Here is a 20,366-nt window from a genome sequence, read left to right on the forward strand (position 1 = left end):
TTCGTTCACTAAGTTCACCTTCTGTGGTTTGTCTTGGAACACCTTAGAATATTTAGTTCGGGGGTCACACATAGCCAGGGTCACAACTCTTTTGCCCTGCCGACAGTCTCGCATCACGTGACCCAATTCGTTACAATTGTAACACCTCACCTGGGGAAAGTCTCTTCTATATGTACCAGAGTGGCTCTGACTTTGTCCACTCGCATGAGAGTTCCTCGGGCCAGGCAAACTACTTGCACTCTGTGGGGTTTTACTGGACTCTTGATGTCCTGGATAACGATTAGTTTCTCGTTTAGCTCCTCCATCTTCACTTTCAGACGAAGTGCGCGACCTACTCTTCTGAGTTTTAGGGTACTTACTTTTATCTGCCCATTTATCAAAATTTCTCTCACCCCAGACTCTTCTGGGTCTCTCATAATTTCTTCCGCCCCAGACTCCACTGGATCTGCCATTGCTGCATCTCGCCTCGCTTCTTACTCTGTTCTCCCTCAAGCTCTTGTATGCTTCGGTAATCATATCCGCCCTATCTGCGGCATCTTTCACATCCTTTACCCCTGCTTCTTGGATCTTGAACTTTGTTTCGGGATGCATCATCTCCAAGAACTTCTCCATGACCATCAGTTGCTTTAGGTCAGCGTAAGATCCAACTCCAGCAACCTCAATCCACTTCTGGAATCGTCTTTCCAGATCCCTTGCTGTCTCAGCAAAGGTACATGCTCCAACTTTGATCATCTCTCTGAAGCGCTTTCTATAAGCTTCTGGGGTTAACTGAAACAAGCGCAATATGCTGCTCTTTACTGTGGCATAATCCTGGCACTCTTCCTGTGACAATTGGGTGTATGCCTCCCTGGCTACACCGGTCAGTCTTAACTGGACCAGCTGGGCCCATTCCTTGATGCTGGCTACCTTTTCAAAGTGCTCGAAAAAGCTCTCTGCCTCTTCGGGAACAAACACGGGAATGTCCTTTCCCTAACTCTAACATCTGGCGAGTGTGATACCTGGGTGGTGCTCTCTGGCAACCCAAGTTCAATCCTTTGCTCAGCCAAGGTTCTATTCGCTTCTATCTGCATTTGTTTTGTTCTCTCTTTTTCTTTTTCGACTTGGGCTTTTTCTTTCTCCTGTTCCAACTCCAGTTCTCTTACTCTGGTTTTCTCTTTTTCTTTCTCCACCTCTAGTCTTGCTTTCTCTTTTTCTTTCTCTTGTTCCAACTCTAGTTCCTTCATTCTGGTTTTCTCTTTTTCTACTTCACTTTTCATCTGGAGTTCTAACTTCATCTTTTCCAGCTGGAACTGTCTCTCCTTGTCCTCTCGTTGTTGCTGCATCTGGAGCTCTAACTGGAATCTCTCCAAGCTCCTATTTCGGCTACTCCTGCTACTGCGGCTACTCTTACTGCTCCTACTCGATCCCTGGGATCTCACTTCATCCTGCCCATCGTCTTCCTTTCCACTTTCATCTCCTTTCTGGGCTCCTTGTTCTGCCGCTTCATTTTTGGCTCTTAACTGCCTCAGGATCTCATCCTTCATCCCAGCTACTTTAGATGCTTTCAACCTAATGCCACATTTTTCTGGTATTTGTTTTAATTGATCCCTTGTGCAACCTTTTAAGTCCTCAGGCTTGCCTGACTCCACAAATGCTTGCACCTTATCCATCTTTGTCCTGTGAGTCTTCCCAAGAGAGAGTATACACCTGCGGTCACACAGTTTATCTATTTCAGCAAGGGTGTACAAATCCATTCTCGGACAGGGTGTGGGTGTGTCAGTCCACTCTCCCAGACACAGGCCCCCAATTTTATTATAGTCGTGGGTTGGTGGTGTTGTCGTCGTTGTTCCTCCTTTACGGATAACCCAACCCACAACTCGGTAGAGTGCTTATACTTCACTAGGAGATCACACTAGGCGCTTCGGGCTCTTGGAGAGGGGCTCAACGTCACACGTTTAGGGAATGCGGCTCCAACACTTAGCCTCGTTGTCACGTGCAAACATCCACTCAAGCCGCTGTGACTCCCCACTCTCTCCTTATGTGATATGATCTCCTCAATCCCTTTGACTTACTAATTTTCCATCCTACCCTGTCCACAGCGGTGGTTCTTGGTTCTTTCTCTCTCTCTACCCTTACTATTTCCTGGGAAGACGCACTAGGACAAGGGCAAACACCAGCAAATTGGAATACATTTACTGGACAAAGCACATACACAATACATACACACATATAATAATAATGAATCCTATACTCTATAATATTACAATCAGGGTGCACTCCAACACCATCAGAACTCTATCATCAGCTTATCAAGTGGTATCCTATCTCCTGGTTCACCACCTGATACTATCAACCTCCTCAAGTAGATGAAGTCTACATACACTGTTGCACTATCAGCAAGAGAATATATATATATATATATATATATATATATATATATATATATATATATATATATATATATATATATATATATATATATATATATATATATATATATATATAAACATGTATGAGGAAAATCAGTATTTGAATGCAATAACATATATCAGTATAAATGTTCCTTGATACACAACAATGATCAATCGATCACCCTATTAGTCCTAGAACACATACATCTGTAGGTAATCCAGCCTACGATTGTAACTTTAAACTTCAGTATAAAACACTCCTTGACATAAGAATGCAAACAATCACCCACTTCTCACTGCGTCTTGCACGCTAATGATAACCAAACACTATCAACTCCCTACAAGTAATCCACCAGAACTTCCCTTCCACCTCTGGAAGTTCACTACCCTGATATCTTTAGGTTCTTCCGGGCTTAACTACCAGGATCCTCTGCAGCTCCTCCAGGCTGCTACCATGAAGTTTCCTTGAGCAACTACGGTGCTTCACCCTTTTGCTAGGGTCCTCCACAGCTCTCTTGGCTGCTACACCATGAAGTTCTCTCGAGCAACTATGGTGCTTCACCACCTCTACAGAAGACTTGACACTCCTCTTCACTGCTTCTCCTCACAGATCGAGGTACTCTCCTCCACTACCTTGGAGTCTCATCAGTTACTTCATCTGTGCTGGCTTCGAAGTTCTCAGCAACTTCCCCAACGACAAACCACAGATTATCTGGTCGAGGGCGCTCCTCCCTCTGACGAAGCCTGGTCAGGGCGCTCCCATGGCCCACGATAATGTCTCCGGGCGGTTTAATAAACACTCCTCGTCGCCCAGGACTTGAGACCACACGTCCCCAGCTCGATTCCACAGCTGGTACGTCTGCACACTTCTCTTCTCTTCCAGATATATCACTAGGGGTTCCCTTCTGACGGGAGCTCAAACGGAGCACGGCTTTCCCCCTGCGATGTCTGGCCTCAAGTGAGGTCAAAGCCCTCCAGAAACGAGCCTCACGCCTCCAGCAAAATGTTCACATCTCCTAGCCAGTCATTTATCTATTTCCTTACTTACTGCCCATAATCTTAAACTGTTCATTGAAATCCAACCAACTATTTTACATATGTGTTATCACCTCCATATTTCCTGGACCTTCCAGGTAGGTCAGGCTTGCTGAATAACTCTCAAGGGGGAAGACTCGTTTCTCCTACAGGCTGAGATCATAACACATGCAAGACGCAGTGAAAGGTGAGTGATAGTTTGCTATTTTTGTTCCAAGAAGTACTTATGCTGAAGCATAGAGTTACAGTCGTAGGAAGTTGGAAAGAAGGAGAGAGAGAGAGAGAAAGAACCAAGAGCTACAGCTGTGGACAGGATAGAATGGAAAACTAATAAGTCAAAGGGGATTGAGTAGATCATATTACATAAGGAGAGAGTGGGGAGTCACAGCGTCTCGAGTGGGTGTGTGCACGTGTCAACGAGGCTAAGTATTGGAGCCGCATCCCCTAAACGTGTGACGTTGAGCCCCTCTCCAAGAGCCAGAAGCGCCCAGGGTGATTTGGTAAAGTATAAGCACTCTACCGAGTTTTGGGTTGGGTTGTCCATAAAGAAGGATCAACGACACCACATACCCAACCACAGTAAATTGGGGGCCTGTGTCCGGGAGAGTGAACTGACACCCACACCCTGTCCAAGAGTGGATTTGCACACTCCTTGTTGAAACAGATACACTGTGTGACCGCAGGTGTATACTCTCTCTCGGGAAGACTCACAGGACAAGATGGATAAGGTGCAGGCATTTGTGGAATCAGGCAAGCCTGAGGACTTGGAAGGTTGCACGAGGGATCAGTTAAAACAAATAGCAGAAAAATGTGGCATTAGGTTGAAAGCATCTAAAGTAGCTGGGATGAAGGATGAGATCCTGAGGCAGTTAAGAGCCAAGAGTGAAGCGACAGAACAAGGAGCCCAGAAAGAAGCTGAAAGTGGAAAGGAGGATTATGGGCAGGATGAAGTGAGATCCCAGGGATCGTGTAGAAGCAGTAAGAGTAGCTGCAGTAGCAGGAACAGGAGTCTGGAAAGGTTCGAGCTAGAGCTACAGATGCAGCGTGAGGACAAGGAGAGACAGTTCCAGCTGGAAAAGATGAAATTGGAACTCCAGATGAAAAATGAACCCGAGAGGGAAAAAGAGAAAACCAGACTGGAGGTAGAAAAAGAGAAAGCCAGGCTAGAGGTGGAGAAAGAAAAAGAGAAAGCAAGACTAGAGGTCGAGAAAGAAAAAGCCCAGGTCGAAAAAGAAAAAGAGAGAACAAAACAAATGCAGATAGAATCGAGTAGAAGCTTGGCTGAACGAAGGATTGAACATTGGTTACCAGAGAGCACCACCCAGGTATCACACTCGCCAGATGTTAGGGTTAGGGAGAAGGACATTCCCGTGTTTGTTCCCGAAGAGGCAGAGAGCTTTTTTGAGCACTTTGAAAAGGTAGCCAGCATCAAGGAGTGGCCACAGGAGGAATGGGCCCAGCTGGTCCAGTTAAGGTTGACCGGTGCAGCCAGGGTGGCATACACCCAATTGCCACTGGAAGATTGCCAGGATTATGCCGCAGTAAAGAGCAGCATACTGCGCTCGTTTCAGCTAACCCCAAAAGCTTATAGGAAGCGCTTCAGAGAGATGGTGAAGGTTAGAGCATGTACGTTTGCTGAGACAGCAAGGGATCTGGAAAGACGATTCCAGAAATGGATTGAGGATCTTACGCTGACCTGAAGCAATTGATGGTCATGGAAAAGTTCCTAGAAATGATGCATCCCGAAACAAAGTTCAAGATCCAAGAAGGTGGGGGGGTAAAGGAGGTGAAAAATGCCGCAGATAGAGCAGATATGATTACTGAACCATACAAGAGCTTGAGGGAGAACAGAGTGAGAATCGAGGCGAGACGCAGCAATAGCAGACCCAGTGGAGTCTGGGGAGGAAGAGGTTTTGAGGGGCAGACAAGCAGACCGGCTAATTTTAAGCCCAAGGAAGGAAAGTTGCCGAGTCTGCCTGCTGGAGGTAAGCAGGAAAATAAAAATGTGCAGAGGAGACAAGAGTCCAATGAAGCTCCACAGAGTACGAGTAGTACATCTGGCCCGAGGAACTCCAATACGAGTGGGCAGAGTCAGAGCCACTCGGGGGCGTATAGGAGAGATTTCTCCCAAATGAGATGCTACAAGTGCAACAGATCGGGTCACATGATACGCGATTGTCGGCAGGGCAAGAGAGTCGTGACCCTGACCACGTGTGATCCCGGAAGAAGTACGTTGATGTACAACAAGACAAACCACAGAAGGTAGATTTGATGAACGAGCGGTATAGGCCGTTTATCAGTAAAGGTTGGGTCGGCATAGAAGGTCAACCCAAGGAGGAGGTTAGTATCCTCAGGGATACTGGAGCCAATCAGAGTTTGATTCTGAGAGGCCTAATCGGAAACGATCGACTGTTAGCTGGCAGTAGGAGGATGAAGGTACATGGGTTGTTGTCTAAGAGTGACATGCCCGTGTGTGCTGTCCAGTTGAAGTCAGATTATTTGTCGGCGGAGGTGATGTTGGGAGTATGCCCCAACATACCTGTTCCAGGAGTCCAAGTGATCCTGCGGAATGACTTGTGTGGGACAAAGGTGTTGCCAAGAGTCATAGCGGAGACTGTGCCAGAGGAGTGCCCAGAAGGCCATGGCACGGGTGGGACATCTGAGAGTGTGAACCTGACTGACATCCAAGGAGATGAGTCAGGAGACCGCCAAGCAATTGAGTACCCTGTCTCGGTAGTGATGAAGGGAGAGGTGGCCAACGAGGAAGGTCCGGCTCAGGAAGATGAAGTCTCGGTGAGGTCAGAAGTGGAGATGCCACAGCCAAAGAAGAATACTGTGAAGAGAGCAGACCTGAGTAGTCCAGCCCGCTGAAATTAAGAGCCGGAAGGTGAATACAACTGTGCTGAGTAGAAATGAGGAAGAATGTGGACAGACTGAGGACGGGAGTAGAGCGTCAAGTTGTCCACGAGCAAAGAGGCATTTGGATAATGGAGTTAAGTTGTTTGAGATGTCAGGAGTTGACATGTTTCACAGAAAACGTGGAGGAGAGATAGTGAAGAAGAGTAATAGCCGAGAAAATGAAAGGAGAAGAGACAGTATGTGTGCAGAGATGCTTACGAGCACTCTAGGAGAGGTAAAGCGACATGTACGGTCGAGTGCTGTTGGGTGTAGTACAGTGCTCGAAGAAACTTTTAGGGAACGAAGAAGAGTCGAAGGAGAAGAAATGGAGTTGTATAGAGGTGAGAAGTGTGAGAAGAGTACGATGATACAAGCATGGAGGAATAGAAGAAACCCGAGGACTCGATGGAAGTCAAACAGGATGAGGTCTCGGATAAATGAGGAGACGAAAGGGAGGATCGTCGGTAAATACGAGGGAGTGAAGTATGATGACGAGAGACGAAAGTATAATGGCAGTAGATGGAATTGTGAAGACGACAGAGGAGGTACAGACAGTAGATGTCTGACTCTGGACGCGAAGAGAAGAAGACGAGGAAATGGAGGGTATAAACAATAAGTAGAGTGGACAATATACCATCCAGAAGGCGCTAGGGGATGTGAATTATGTAATACACATGCCAGATCGTCCGAGGAAGTCACAGGTTTGCCACGTGAACATGATAAAGAGGTACTATGAGAGAATTAAGCCTATAGGCGATGAAAAGCAGATGGAAACCCCGTCACTGACGACTGTACTTTGTGTGAGAGACGGCAAAGGAATAGGAGAGGAGAACTGTAAGTTAGAGAGGGCCGATGGCGCGAAGATATTGAATACGCAAAGCCTAGCCAAGATAGATGAGCGTCTAGGTCATTTGGAGGATGACCAACGCCAGGAACTAGTGGAGATCATATGGAGGAATAAGTCGCTATTCACAGACGTGCCCAGAAGACACCACGGAACGGTGCACGAAGTAAATGTAGGGAGTGCTGACCCCATCAAGCAGCACCCTTACAGAGTTAACCCGGAGGAAGCAGCGGCGATGAGAGCAGAAGTAAAGTATCTGCTAGATAACGACTTGACAGAGGTTAGCGACAGTGACTGGAGTTCGCTGTGCCTCCTCGTGAAGAAGAGTGATGGCACATACCGGTTCTGCACCGATTACAGGAAAGTGAATGCAGTCACAGTCGCTGACTCGTTCCAGATACCACGCATTTGTTGGAAATTTCCAACACTGAATACAACACTGTTGTATTCTCATTCATTATTACTAATTCTACTAATCATTGTAGTAAGTAAAATTAACACAACGTAGAATTCACATGTACTAATAATTACATCTGTACAATAGGCTAGAATTCTTACGTCACACGACGCCAGTATTGCGTCAGATTTCATTGTAATAAACACATTTATATCCAATGTGCCTGAGAATTGAATTCGATTCTCTATAACAAACGGTGTTCTGTGTGATAATTAATTACAGATAAACTGACCTCCAACTAAAGCCAAATAGAGAGTTTATAGTTATAGCAGATATCTAGTAATAAAAATTAACGTCACGCGTGAATGCCATGGAGAGATATTAATTCTTCTCCATTATACGTTTACTATCATAGCATTGGCAAATGATAATATTTAACTCTTCCAAATAATAAACCCGTCCTAACCCGAGCATTTCAAGCACAACCGCGAGAAATGATGATGTCCATAATAATAATTTGGTTAATAAACGCGGGACGCGGGGCGGTGCGGGAGAGGACGCCAGTGCACGTGCTGAATTGCTCCCGAGCGGACCTGTTCACGTGTTGCTCACGAGGAGATGCCATTACCCAGTCATCGGGGTAAACGCTATCCATACTACAGAAGAAAGTCGCCACTGTGAGGCGTGAAGAGCCTTACAGACAATACCTTCACCTGGTGTCAGTGTCATTCACGGAACCTGTTAAATTTGGTTCTTTGTGACTCCACGTGACCGGCCAGGGAAGCGCGTCATTATCCAGGATAGGCTGAGCTAGAGCCTGGGACGCGAATTTCGGCAAGCCTAAACTTACACAGTGCCCATATTAGCTAAGTATCTTATCCTTATTTGATGCATCTGATAGGGTGTAGACTTATAGCTGGGTAGCTTGTCGTGACGACGTATAACAACAATAAATCACAGGTCATTATCATTCATTTACCATTAATATTAAATTATTGAGCATAGAAATACAGTAGTTTAATTTGTTGCTACTGTAAACATTTATTTTGCAGCGTGTGAGAAGAATTCTCCGAGCTGTCCTTTCCATGTTAATCAACTCCTAGTGTTCCATGCCGAGTCCAGGAGAATCAGAGGAAGCGTCGTGACTAACTTCTAAGGAATCGTCATTAAGCTAAGATTCCTTTGTATTCCTCTCATTTATTATCTGTACTCTTTTACATGCAGAACTCTGTTTATTGGATTAACATGTGTTTATTATGATTATTATTATTATGTTCATAATCTATGTTCCCATTAATGATAACGATAATGATTTCATAATATTCGTAGGATTAGATTATTGTACCTTGGATTAGTGAACGAACCACACTAGTTCCTGGACGTACTGAGTTCCAGTAATAACCCCCCCAATGTAGGTGTTTGAGGTTTGATTCATTTAATTATACAGCCCATTAATTATTTCTATGATCATATTCTCTAGTATTTTATCCATAGTTACTGGTTCATCTAGGAATTACCTAATGATCATAATTTCTCAGTTTCCCTCTTTACTATAAAAGCGGGTGGTCCTTCGTAATTTAATTTACTATATTAATATTTAAATAATTAGATTCAAGCCCCAAATGTCCCACATTATGGTCCTTCGAACCGGATAGGCATTAAATTATAATTACAAATATTAATCATTAATAACTAATCCTTGTGTGACATAAGCTAGACTAACTATTTAATTAATTGTGTCAACTAACAGTGTAACACATCAGTTAGTCTAAATCACACTAACATATTGCTACTTTCACCTCATGTATAAGGTAGCTTTAGTGGGTCATAGCCAATTACCCACAACACTTAGACCTATACCTCACACAGAGGTGAGAATCTTTAGGTCACCAGGAGCAACAGCTCATAACTTTTATAACAACCCCACACTAACACCTGCGTTAGAGTGGCCTCACCATCTAACCATTATATACTTAGGTGGTAATGACATCCATCCCACTCGTCATCCAGCTGAGGTGATCAAACACCTCAAAGCCATAATTTCTTCTTTCAAGTTCATCAGTAAATCGGTAGTATTCACATTAGTGGAACCTCGCCAACCAAGTCAGGATAATCGTTGGGGAGTAACCCCAGAATACCAGAGAGCTGCTAAGTACATAAATTTCAGGCAGAAAAAACGAGTGAGATTGGACGCCACATATATCCAATTTACAGCCAGACCTTATAGACAGAACCTGACCAGAGATGGTGTACACTTGTCAGGTGAGTCTAGGTTGCATGTGGTTGACAAGTTAATTAACACCATCAACCATCACAAACGGCTGTGGCTAGCAAGCCAAACTTAACTGTACATAATTGTTTCACCTGTGTGTGCAAGTGCACTCTTATAAAACAAAAAAAAACAAAATACAGCACAACTATATTCACCTTACTGCACCACAATAATCTTTACCAATGTTATTAGGTAGAATTTAGGCTGAGATTGTGCTGAATTTGGTACAAGCCCAGACTAAATAAATTTATAGTTCTTAGTTAGGAATTATCACGACTAGACCTAAGCTAGTCAGTAGTGTATGTATTATACTATTTGTGATGACCCTAAATAGGGTGGGATTAAATTTTTGAGATAACTCTGATTGGAGTGTCTCCATAATATTCTCTTGTATGCATTATTTGTGTATTGCTGGATAATCTCCATTAACTCTGATGGTGATATAGAAGAGCTAACCGGACGAGGGGAAAAAAAAAAAAAAAACTAATGGGAAGTTCAGACAGTGCACAAAATATCTAGCTATTTGTTGTTAGGTAGGTAGGTACATTCAACCTCAAGTGAGGTAAATATAAATAGCCACCTTAAATTAGGCTACATTTAATGTTACTTGTCCACTAATGAACAAGTACCCAAGCTTCATTAGTAATACATATATTAATCCCATGAAGTTTAGACCTAAGCCCAACATGGCTACTCCTGAGCAATTAAGGAGAACCTACATTGGCCTTAAAGGTCATTTGACCAGATTAATTAACAAGGCTGAGGGCTTAACTAAAGATACTCCCATTGACTCTTATCACTTAGAGACATCAGTTAGAGTGGCTGATCTGAAATTTGATCAAGTCAAATCTGCAAGTCAATCTTACCTTGATCTGCTAAATACTGTAGAAATCGATCCTGATGAAGTAAGTCAAATTGTAGACGACATCTCCCAGTATGAAGATGAGACTAAAGATATAATTATCAGGCTATCTAAATTAGCAAAACAATCTGGATCCAATACCAGTAACACAGGGTCTCACTTCAATAACCAACTACCAGAGGTTCGTTTACCTACTTTAGACTTACCTACATTTTCAGGATTAGATACAGAAAATTGGGACAATTTTTGGACTTCCTTTGAAGTTCACATCCATAAGAAGCCGTCTCTAGACAAGGTTTCTAAATTTTCATACCTACTTAGTCTTCTCAAGGAGAGGCTAAAAAGGTCATACATAACCTCACTCTTGATGAGAGTAATTATGAGGAAGCTATAAAACTCTGAAGTTGAACTATTGCAACAAAGAGTTAAGTATAGCTACCCTCTATTATCAATTGCTAGATCTGAATGCACCAAATAGTAGACCAGAGTCACTTCAAAGCTTCAGACTAGAAGTAGAGTCTCTAGTAAAGGCCTTAGGTACTAAAGTTAATATACCTGCTTCAGAATGGTCTATCAAGTTACTATTGCAGAGGAAATTACCTCGAAATGTCTTGACAGAGCTCTGCTCACATTATAATACCGAGTTTCTCACTCTTGACCAAATATTCGAGGGATTGAGGAACGGTTAACAGGTTGAAGACTCATGATAAAATTAAACCTGAGTCTAAACCAACTAATACTGATACTTCAGTCAAACCTAAACAGTTTGAATAAGTCTAATAAATATAAATCCAAACTACTCCATCCACTGGGAAAAGAAGTGGAAATGTAGGTACATATTCGGTGTCTCCTTCTGAGATAACCAATGACTTGTCTACTAAAGAGACTAAGTCTATTAACCAGAGAAGGTGTCTGTTCTGCAATCAGGGACACACCACTTATCAATGCTCTGTTTATCCTACTTATAATGTTAAGGTTAAAAGGTTGCAAGAATTGCACAAGTGCACCAAGTGCATGGGCTCTCATGATCCCAAGAAATGTGCAGTGCAGCTACGTTCCTGCAACCGCTGTAACCAAGGTGTACACCACTACGCCTTATGTAGAAAATCTTCTACACCAACCATGACCACTGGGAGAATTCCACGAATTCTACCGCAGTGCAATATTGCAAAGTGCATCAAGAAGTAAATGTACTTGCTACTGAGTCAGGCAATAATACTACTCTGCCTACAGCTCAACTTAACTAATAAACCGAAGATCTAGAATTAACACTAGAGGTCTTTTTGACCAAGGTTCACAGAAAACCTTCATTACACAACAGTTGGTAGATGAGTTAAATTTAAAACCTGCCAAAAGTGTGAGGTTAAATATTTCTGGTTTCTTGTCAAATAGTGGACCTCGTGACTACAAGGTAGTTAAAGTATTAGTAAGACTCGGATCTTCTACTAGTCCAATACAAGCGGTAGTAGTAGATAAACTTCCTACAGACCTGCAGGTCACAGGTTAGCTCGCACTGCGAGACATCTTAAACGAAACCGCATGAGGCTAGCAGATTATAAAATAAATTCTGACTGCCTCACAGATGTTGGAATACTTATAGGCGCGGATCATTATTACAAGTTTATAACTGGATGCACTAGACAACACGGAATGAATTTGTTGTCGTCCGCAGGAGGCAAATTGCTTACAGGACCGGTGCTTTTCAGACAAGGTCCAGCGTCCACAAACCAACAATCTAATAATAATAGTGGCGTGACTAGGCTTGGAACAGTCACCCCTACGTTTCAGGGAAATATCTGAGGATATTGAGTCTGACCCACCAATACATCGTTTGTGGGATTTAGACACTAGGCATTATCCCTGAACAACCAAGTCCTGATGATACGTGGACTTACCAGCAATACCTGGATACAGTTGTCTATGCAAATAAACAATACTGGGTAAGACTCCCATGGAAGTTGGATCATCCACAACTTCCAGTTAATTATTTTATGGCAGCCTCACAATTGCAGTCTCAATTAACACGACTACAGAAGCAGCCAGACAAACTGAACATGTATCATCAACTTATCCAACAACAACTTAACAGTAAATTTATTGAAGTTGTTGAACACGATGACCGAAAAACAGGTCATTATTTACCTCATCACGCCGTGGTGAAAGACTCATTGACAACACCTATTTGTATTCTCTTTAACTGCAGTGCTAAAGTAAAGCCAAGCAGTGTGTCTTTAAATGAATGTCTCCAAACGGGACCTAGCCTAACACAAAGGCTACATGATGTGCTGTTACGATTTCGCACAGGCATTTTTGCCTATACTGCTGATATCAGCAAAGCTTTCTCCGAGTAGGTTTGCAGGAGGAAGATCGTAACTACACAAAATTCCTCTGGATTAAGGATCCACTGGATCCTAACAGTGAAGTAATCACCTATCGTTTTGCCTCAGTATTATTTGGAGCTACGTCCTCACCGTTTCTTTTGCAAGCAACATTAGACACACATTTGAGGAAATCAAACAGCCCCTATAAGGCAGACATTAGCGACAACTTGTATGTCGACAATTTCCAGGGGACAACTAATGATCAAGCTGATCTGGTAGAAATCTACCATGAGGCTAACCGTGAACTATTAGGAGCCAATATGCCACTACAGTCATGGGCCTCAAATAAAAACTGCTCAACCAGGTAATCGAGAAAGAATTTCCAGATTATCAGGTACCCAGTCAATTAAAGGTTCTAGGCGTGGAATGGAACACCAGTACTGACGAGATGAATGTCAAGTCAGTACAAACTGATAATTCAACCCTTACCATGAGAACACTGCTCTCGTTTGTCAGTCAACCATTTGACCCTTTAGGCCTACTTAGTCCTATATTAATAAGGGGCAAACTCCTAATGCAGGAGTGCTGGCAGAAACATATGGGATGGGATGATCCGTTACCAAGTGAGTTACAAGCTAAATGGCAAATACTCTCAACGGATTTTAATCAGTTAGGCGTTTTGAAATTTCCTCGTAATGCTTCAGGACCAAACTTACCCACCAATTTGCACGTTTTCTGCGATGCCTCTGGCAAAGCATATGGCGCAGTAGCCTATTTAGTTAATAGTGCACAATCAATTTTGCTCACATCTAAAGCAAGAGTTGCTCCCATTAAGAAGAGATCTTTACCTCAAATGGAGTTGACTGCATTGCTGGTGGGAGTAAGATTGGCTCATTGCCTGGCAAAGACACTCAATAATATCCACTTTGGTGAGATTGTAGTGTGGTCAGACAACGAGGCAGTCTTACAATGGGTAAGAAACAACAACAAAACTCCCTACGTCAGTAATCGTGTCAGGGAGATTCATGAGTTATCTGCTGGATATAAATTCAGACATGTTCCTACTAAGGACAATCCTGCAGATTATTTATCTCGAGGTTAACACTAAAACAACTTGTCAAGTCTTCGCTGTGGTTCAATGGACCTTCATGGCTTGTTGGTGGTCAGTGGCCCAAACAAAAGCCACAAGTCATAGTGACCAATATCACCACTCCCATGAAAGAACCAGAACCTCAACGAATATTAGCCATTGATCCTCACCATTATTCTAACTTAAGCAAATTATTAAGAGTGACTGCACATGTGTTTGATTTTCTTGCTAAGATAGGAATTCGACATAAGTTTCCCAATCCTATCCTCTACTGGATCAAACGTGCACAACAAGAGACATATGGAAGCGAATATGAAAATCTTCCAGATAAATTAACTAAGTCTCTAGGTATCTGGTATGATGCCAACACTCATAATATACTAAGATGTGGAGGACGTTTGCTTCATGCAAAAATTGACTTGGACACAAAGAATCCAATTCTTCTACCTCGTCACCACATCATCACTAAACTTCTTGTTTTACATCACCATCAATATGGTACCTTACATGGTGGAGTGTTAGATACTCTCACCGACCTTAGACAAAAGTACTGGCTTCCTCAAGGTCGTCAGACAGTTAAGTCAATTATTAAATCTTGTGTAATCTGTAAGAGATACGACGCTAGAGTATGTCCTTACCCAGGACCTCCACCACTCCCAGAAGAGAGAGTGGTTCATCTTCGTCCTTTCGAAACCACTGGTGTTGATTACACAGGAGCCTTACTTCTCACTGGTAACCCAGATAATATACCAGTGAAAGCGTACATTTGTCTCTTTACGTGTGCTACAACCAGAGGCGTACATTTAGAAGTCACTTCAGACATGAGTGCTGAAGCCTTCATCCAGGCTTCCGCAGATTTGCTGCTCGCCGATCTTGTCCCAAATTAATGATATCGGACAATGGTTCCAATTTTGTGGCAGGAGAAACTTGTTTGCGAGAAGTCTGGAACCACCCAGAAGTACAGTCGGTCCTACAGAGACGACAATGTCACTGGAAATTCATAGCACCGAGAGCCCCTTGGCAAGGTGGGTTCTATGAGCGAATGGTAGGCACAGTCAAGAAGTGTCTAAGGAAAACTTTACACAGACAAAAGGTCAGTTACTCCGAACTCCAAACTATTGTTGTGGAAATCGAGGCGCGAGTCAATAACCGCCCAATAACCTACCTGTCTGATGATTTCACCCAGAGAGAACCTCTGAGTCCCTCACACTTGATCCATGGAGGTCTACTGAGCCCTCTCATCCCTTTAGCCGAAGAGGACCCTGTAGACCCGTCACATGTGACCAGAGGAGACTTGGTGGAAAGCTACCAGCATCTCTCCAGAGTTATTAACAGGTGGAATGAGGTGTGGACTCGAGAGTACCTCACAGCTCTACGAGAGTACCACTACGGAGCTTCGAGTCCTTACAATAAGTGCAATTAAAACCAGGGGACCTAGTACTAGTCGACAGTGATGGACCAAGGTCAGAGTGGCCTATAGGCAAAATTGTTGCCATTCATCCAGATCATCAAGGTGTCCTGAGAGTAGTTAAAGTTTTATGCCGAGGCAACACTACTCTAAAAACTTTAGAGAAGCTGGTTCCCCTTGAATTGACTGAGCGAGAATATCAGCCAGATCCAGTTTCCCCAGTAATTTCCGAGGACAATAATTCTGATCCTCCAAGCAACCGCCCCACTAGAGCTGCTGCTCAACAATGTAGGCGGAATTGCAAGCCTATTACAACTCTGAACAAGAGTAATTCCTTTACATCCCATTTAATAACTATGATGATACTGCGGTGTGATATCACGTAACAAACCATTACAAGTCACTATGACCCAGGATATTCCATCACAGTAGATTCTGTTGTTTAAATTGTGTGATTTAAAATCTTTAATTATTGTGTAGGCTATAAATAACATGTTTCATTTGACATGTAATTAGCAAGACTTAAGTTTCTTGTAAGTCCTTGATAAATACGGGACGTTCGTTATGTGTGTACTAACATACTAACATATTAACATACTAATATACTAATATTAATACCAACTTCGGGATAGGTCAGTACTCCACAGTACACTACGACCCTAGAATCCTCCCCCCGGAGTTATGTTGGAAATTTCCAACACGAATACAACACTGTTGTATTCTCATTAATTATTACTAATTCTACTAATCATTGTAGTAAGTAAAATTAACACAACGTAGAATTCACATGTACTAATAATTACATCTGTACAATAGGCTAGAATTCTTACGTCACCCGACGCCAGTATTGCGTCAGATTTCATTGTAATAAACACATTTATATCCAATGTGCCTGAGAATTGAATTCGATTCTCTATAACAAACGGTGTTCTGTGTGATAATTAATTACAGATAAACTGACCTCCAACTAAAGCCAAATAGAGCGTTTATAGTTATAGCAGTTATCTAGTAATAAAATTAACGTCACGCGTGAATGCCATGGAGAGACATTAATTCTTCTCCATTATACGTTTACTATCATAGCACTGGCAAATAATAATATTTAACTCTTCCAAATAATAAACCCGTCCTAACCCGAGCATTTCAAGCACAACCGCGAGAAATGATATTCCATAATAATAATTTGGTTAATAAACGCGGGACGCGGGGAGGGCGGAGAGGACGCCAGTGCACGTGTTGAACGCTCCGAGCGGACCTGTTCACGTGTGCTCACGAGGAGACGCCATTACCCAGTCATCAGGGTAAACGCTATCCATCTCCAGAAGAAAGTCGCCACTGTGAGGCGTGAAGAGCCTTGCAGACAATACCTTCACCTGGTGTCAGTGTCATACACGGAACCTGTTAAATTTGGTTCTTTGTGACTCCACGTGACCGGCCAGTGAAGCGCGTCATTATCCAGGATAGGCTAAGCCAGAGCCTGGGACGCGAATTTCGGCAAGCCTAAACTTACACAGTGCCCATATTAGCTAAGTATCTTATCCTTATTTGATGCATCTGATAGGGTGTAGACTTATAGCTGGGTAGCTTGTCGTGACGACGTATAACAACAATAAATCACAGGTCATTATCATTCATTTACCATTAATATTAAATTATTGAGCATAGAAATACAGTAGTTTAATTTGTTGCTACTGTAAACATTTATTTTGCAGCGTGTTGAGAAGAATTCTCCGAGCTGTCCTTTCCCATGTTAATCAACTTTTAGTGTTCCATGCCGAATCCAGGAGAATCAGAGGAAGCGTCGTGACTAACTTCTAAGGAAATCGTCATTAAGCTAAGATTCCTTTGTATTCCTCTCATTTATTATCTGTACTCTTTTACATGCAGAATTCTGTTTATTGGATTAACATGTGTTTATTATGATTATTATTATTATGTTCATAATCTATGTTCCCATTAATGATGAACGATAATGATTTCATAAATATTCGTAGGATTAGATTATTATACCTTGGATTAGTGAACGAACCACACTAGTTCCTGGACGTACTGAGTTCCAGTAATAACCCCACCAATGTAGGTGTTTGAGGTTTGATTCATTTAATTATACAGCCCATTAATTATTTCTATGATCATATTCTCTAGTATTTTATCCATAGTTACTGGTTCATCTAGGAATTACCTAATGATCATAATTTCTCAGTTTCCCTCTTTACTATAAAGCGGGTGGTCCTTCGTAATTTAATTTACTATATTAATATTTAAATAATTAGATTCAAGCCCAAATGTCCCACAGCATTGATGATTGCATAAATCGGACTGGGATGTGCACGGTATGTCTCGAAAATAAGACCTGCTTGAAGGAGACTATCAGATTCCCTTGTCCGAGGAGGCCAAGAGGATCTCAGCGTTCGTGACACCCGACGGCTTGTACCAATATAAAGTGGTACCGTTCGGATGAAGAATAGTGGTAGTTGTTTCCAACGAGTAATGAATCAGGTATTTCAAGGCGCGACCCGGATGTGCAGTGTACATCAATGATATTTTTAGTTTTCACCGATTCCTGGAAGGATCACGTGGATTTGACTTCTAGATTTGTTTCGATCGACTGAAAGAAGGCCAACATGACGATCAACTTAGCAAAAAGTGAGTTCCGGAGAGATCCAGCCTGGAGTACCTTGGATATATAGTAGGGCAAGGCGAGGTTGCTCAGGTAAGAACAAAGGTGGAGGCCATTGACAACCTTCCCAGTGCCCAGGAGTAAGAAAGAATTGTTGAGATACCTCGGTTATGATTGGGTATTACCGGAAGTTCTGCGGAAATCTCCACCATTAGCTGCTCCTATGACGAGTTTGTTATCAAAGAGCAAGAAGTGGGAGTGGAATGGAACCGCACAAGAAGCGTTTGAAAAGACCAAAAGATTGTTGACCGAGGCGCCTGTACTAGTGTCGCCAATTTTGGAGCACCGTTTACGTTATTTGTAGATGCCAGTGACCTTTGCCAGTGATATAGGGGCTGGAGCTGTACTGACGACAGCAGAGTGATGGAATTACCGCCCAGTTGTCCTTCTTCTCGAAGAAGTTCGTTAAGCACCAGAGGTCGTACAGTACGGTTGAGAAAGAGACTTTGGCCCTGGGATGGCATTGAAACATTTTGAAGTGTATGTGAGTGGGGGTGGACACCCAGTGACGGTGTATACAGACCACAATCCCCTAGTTTTCCTGATAAAAAATGAAGCAGGTTAACCAGATGGTTTTTATTGTTCCAAGAGTATGACCTGGTGATAACGCACATAAGGGGGCGAGACAATGTAGTAGCTGATGCGTTATCTCGAGCCTAGCCACTAGAATAATTCTCAAAAACAAGGGGGAGGGAGTGTTATGATCCCAGGTAGCCAAAAAACGAGTCTCCCCCTGTGAGAACAATTCTATCAGGCCTGACCTGACTAGGAGGTCGGAGATATACAGACATGAAGATTCATATGTAAAAATAATTGGGTAAATTTTACATAGAGTTTAAGAATGTGGGCAGTGAATAAGAAAATAGATAAATGACTGTTTATGAGATGTGGATAATTTGCTGGAGGCGTGAGGCTCGCTTCTGGAGGGCTTTGACCTCCACTTGAGTACCAGACATCGTGAGGGGAAGCTGCTCTCCATTTGAGCTCCCGTTGGAGAGGATCCCCTGTTGGATATACCTTCAAGAGAAAGGAAGTGTGCAGACGTTCCAGCTGTGGAATCGAGCTGGGAACGTGAGGTCTCAAGTCCTGGGCAAGGAGAGTTTGTTAAGCCGCCCAGAGACATTATCGTGAGCCGTGGGAGCGCCCCCTGATCAGACTCCATCAGAGGAAGAGCATCCTCGACTAGACAATCTGTGGTAAGCACGATTTTAAGCCAGTTTATAGTGATTACTTGTAGTTGGTCGTCGTGCCCAGCGACAGTAGCGAATGTTTATGATAAGTTAGACATGTTTTGGTAAGGCAGAAGGCCTGAAATAAGAGAGTGGAGATGGAGGAATGTCCTGGAGGACGGAGCGACGTCCATCTCCTCTGAGCACCGGCAGATGACTGAGGGACGCCCAGCTCCTGGTGGGGTTGCTGCCTCCAGAGCCGCCTGGTCGGGCAGAGCATGGACCAGCCCAAACGGGGGAGTCCACTCTCACAGCATGTAGAGAGCAGATAGATGTTGGATGCAACATATTGTGTGGATTATTTCGTCTATATGTTGATACGGAAACATTTTATTGGCGTGTCAATGGTTGCAGGTTTGTTCTTTGGAAGAAGTTGCTGAGAACTTCGAAGCCAGAACAGAGGGAGTAGTTGATGAGACTCCTAGGTAGTGGAAAGTACTGAGCTCTGTGGGAGAGCAGCCATACAGTGAGGAAGAGAACCTCAAGCTGTGAGAAGAGGAGTAGTGGAATGAAGCTTCACATGCTTCTGTGATACCAATGGAGAAGCACCATTGTTGCTCAAGGAAGACTTCATGGTGTAGCAGCCTGGAAGAGCTGCGGAGGATCCTGGTAGATTAAACCCGGAAGAACCTGAAGATGTCAGGGTAGTGATCTTCCAGATGTGGAAGGGAAGTTCTGGTTGATTACTTGTAGGGAGTTGGTAGAGTGTTTGGTTGTCATTAGCATGCAAGACGCAGTGAAAGGTGAGTGATAGTTAGCCATTTTTGTGCCAAGGAGTACTTATACTGAAGTATAGAGTTACAGTCGTAGGCTGGATTATCTGCAGAGACATACATATGTGTTCTAGGACTGATAGGGTGATCGATTGATCATTGTTGTATATCAAGGAACATTTATACTAATATTTATGTTATTGCAGCCATACGCTGATTTTCCTTGT

This window comes from Procambarus clarkii, chromosome 16 (genome assembly GCF_040958095.1).
Source record: "Procambarus clarkii isolate CNS0578487 chromosome 16, FALCON_Pclarkii_2.0, whole genome shotgun sequence".
In the NCBI taxonomy this organism is placed as follows: Eukaryota; Metazoa; Arthropoda; class Malacostraca; order Decapoda; family Cambaridae; genus Procambarus; species Procambarus clarkii.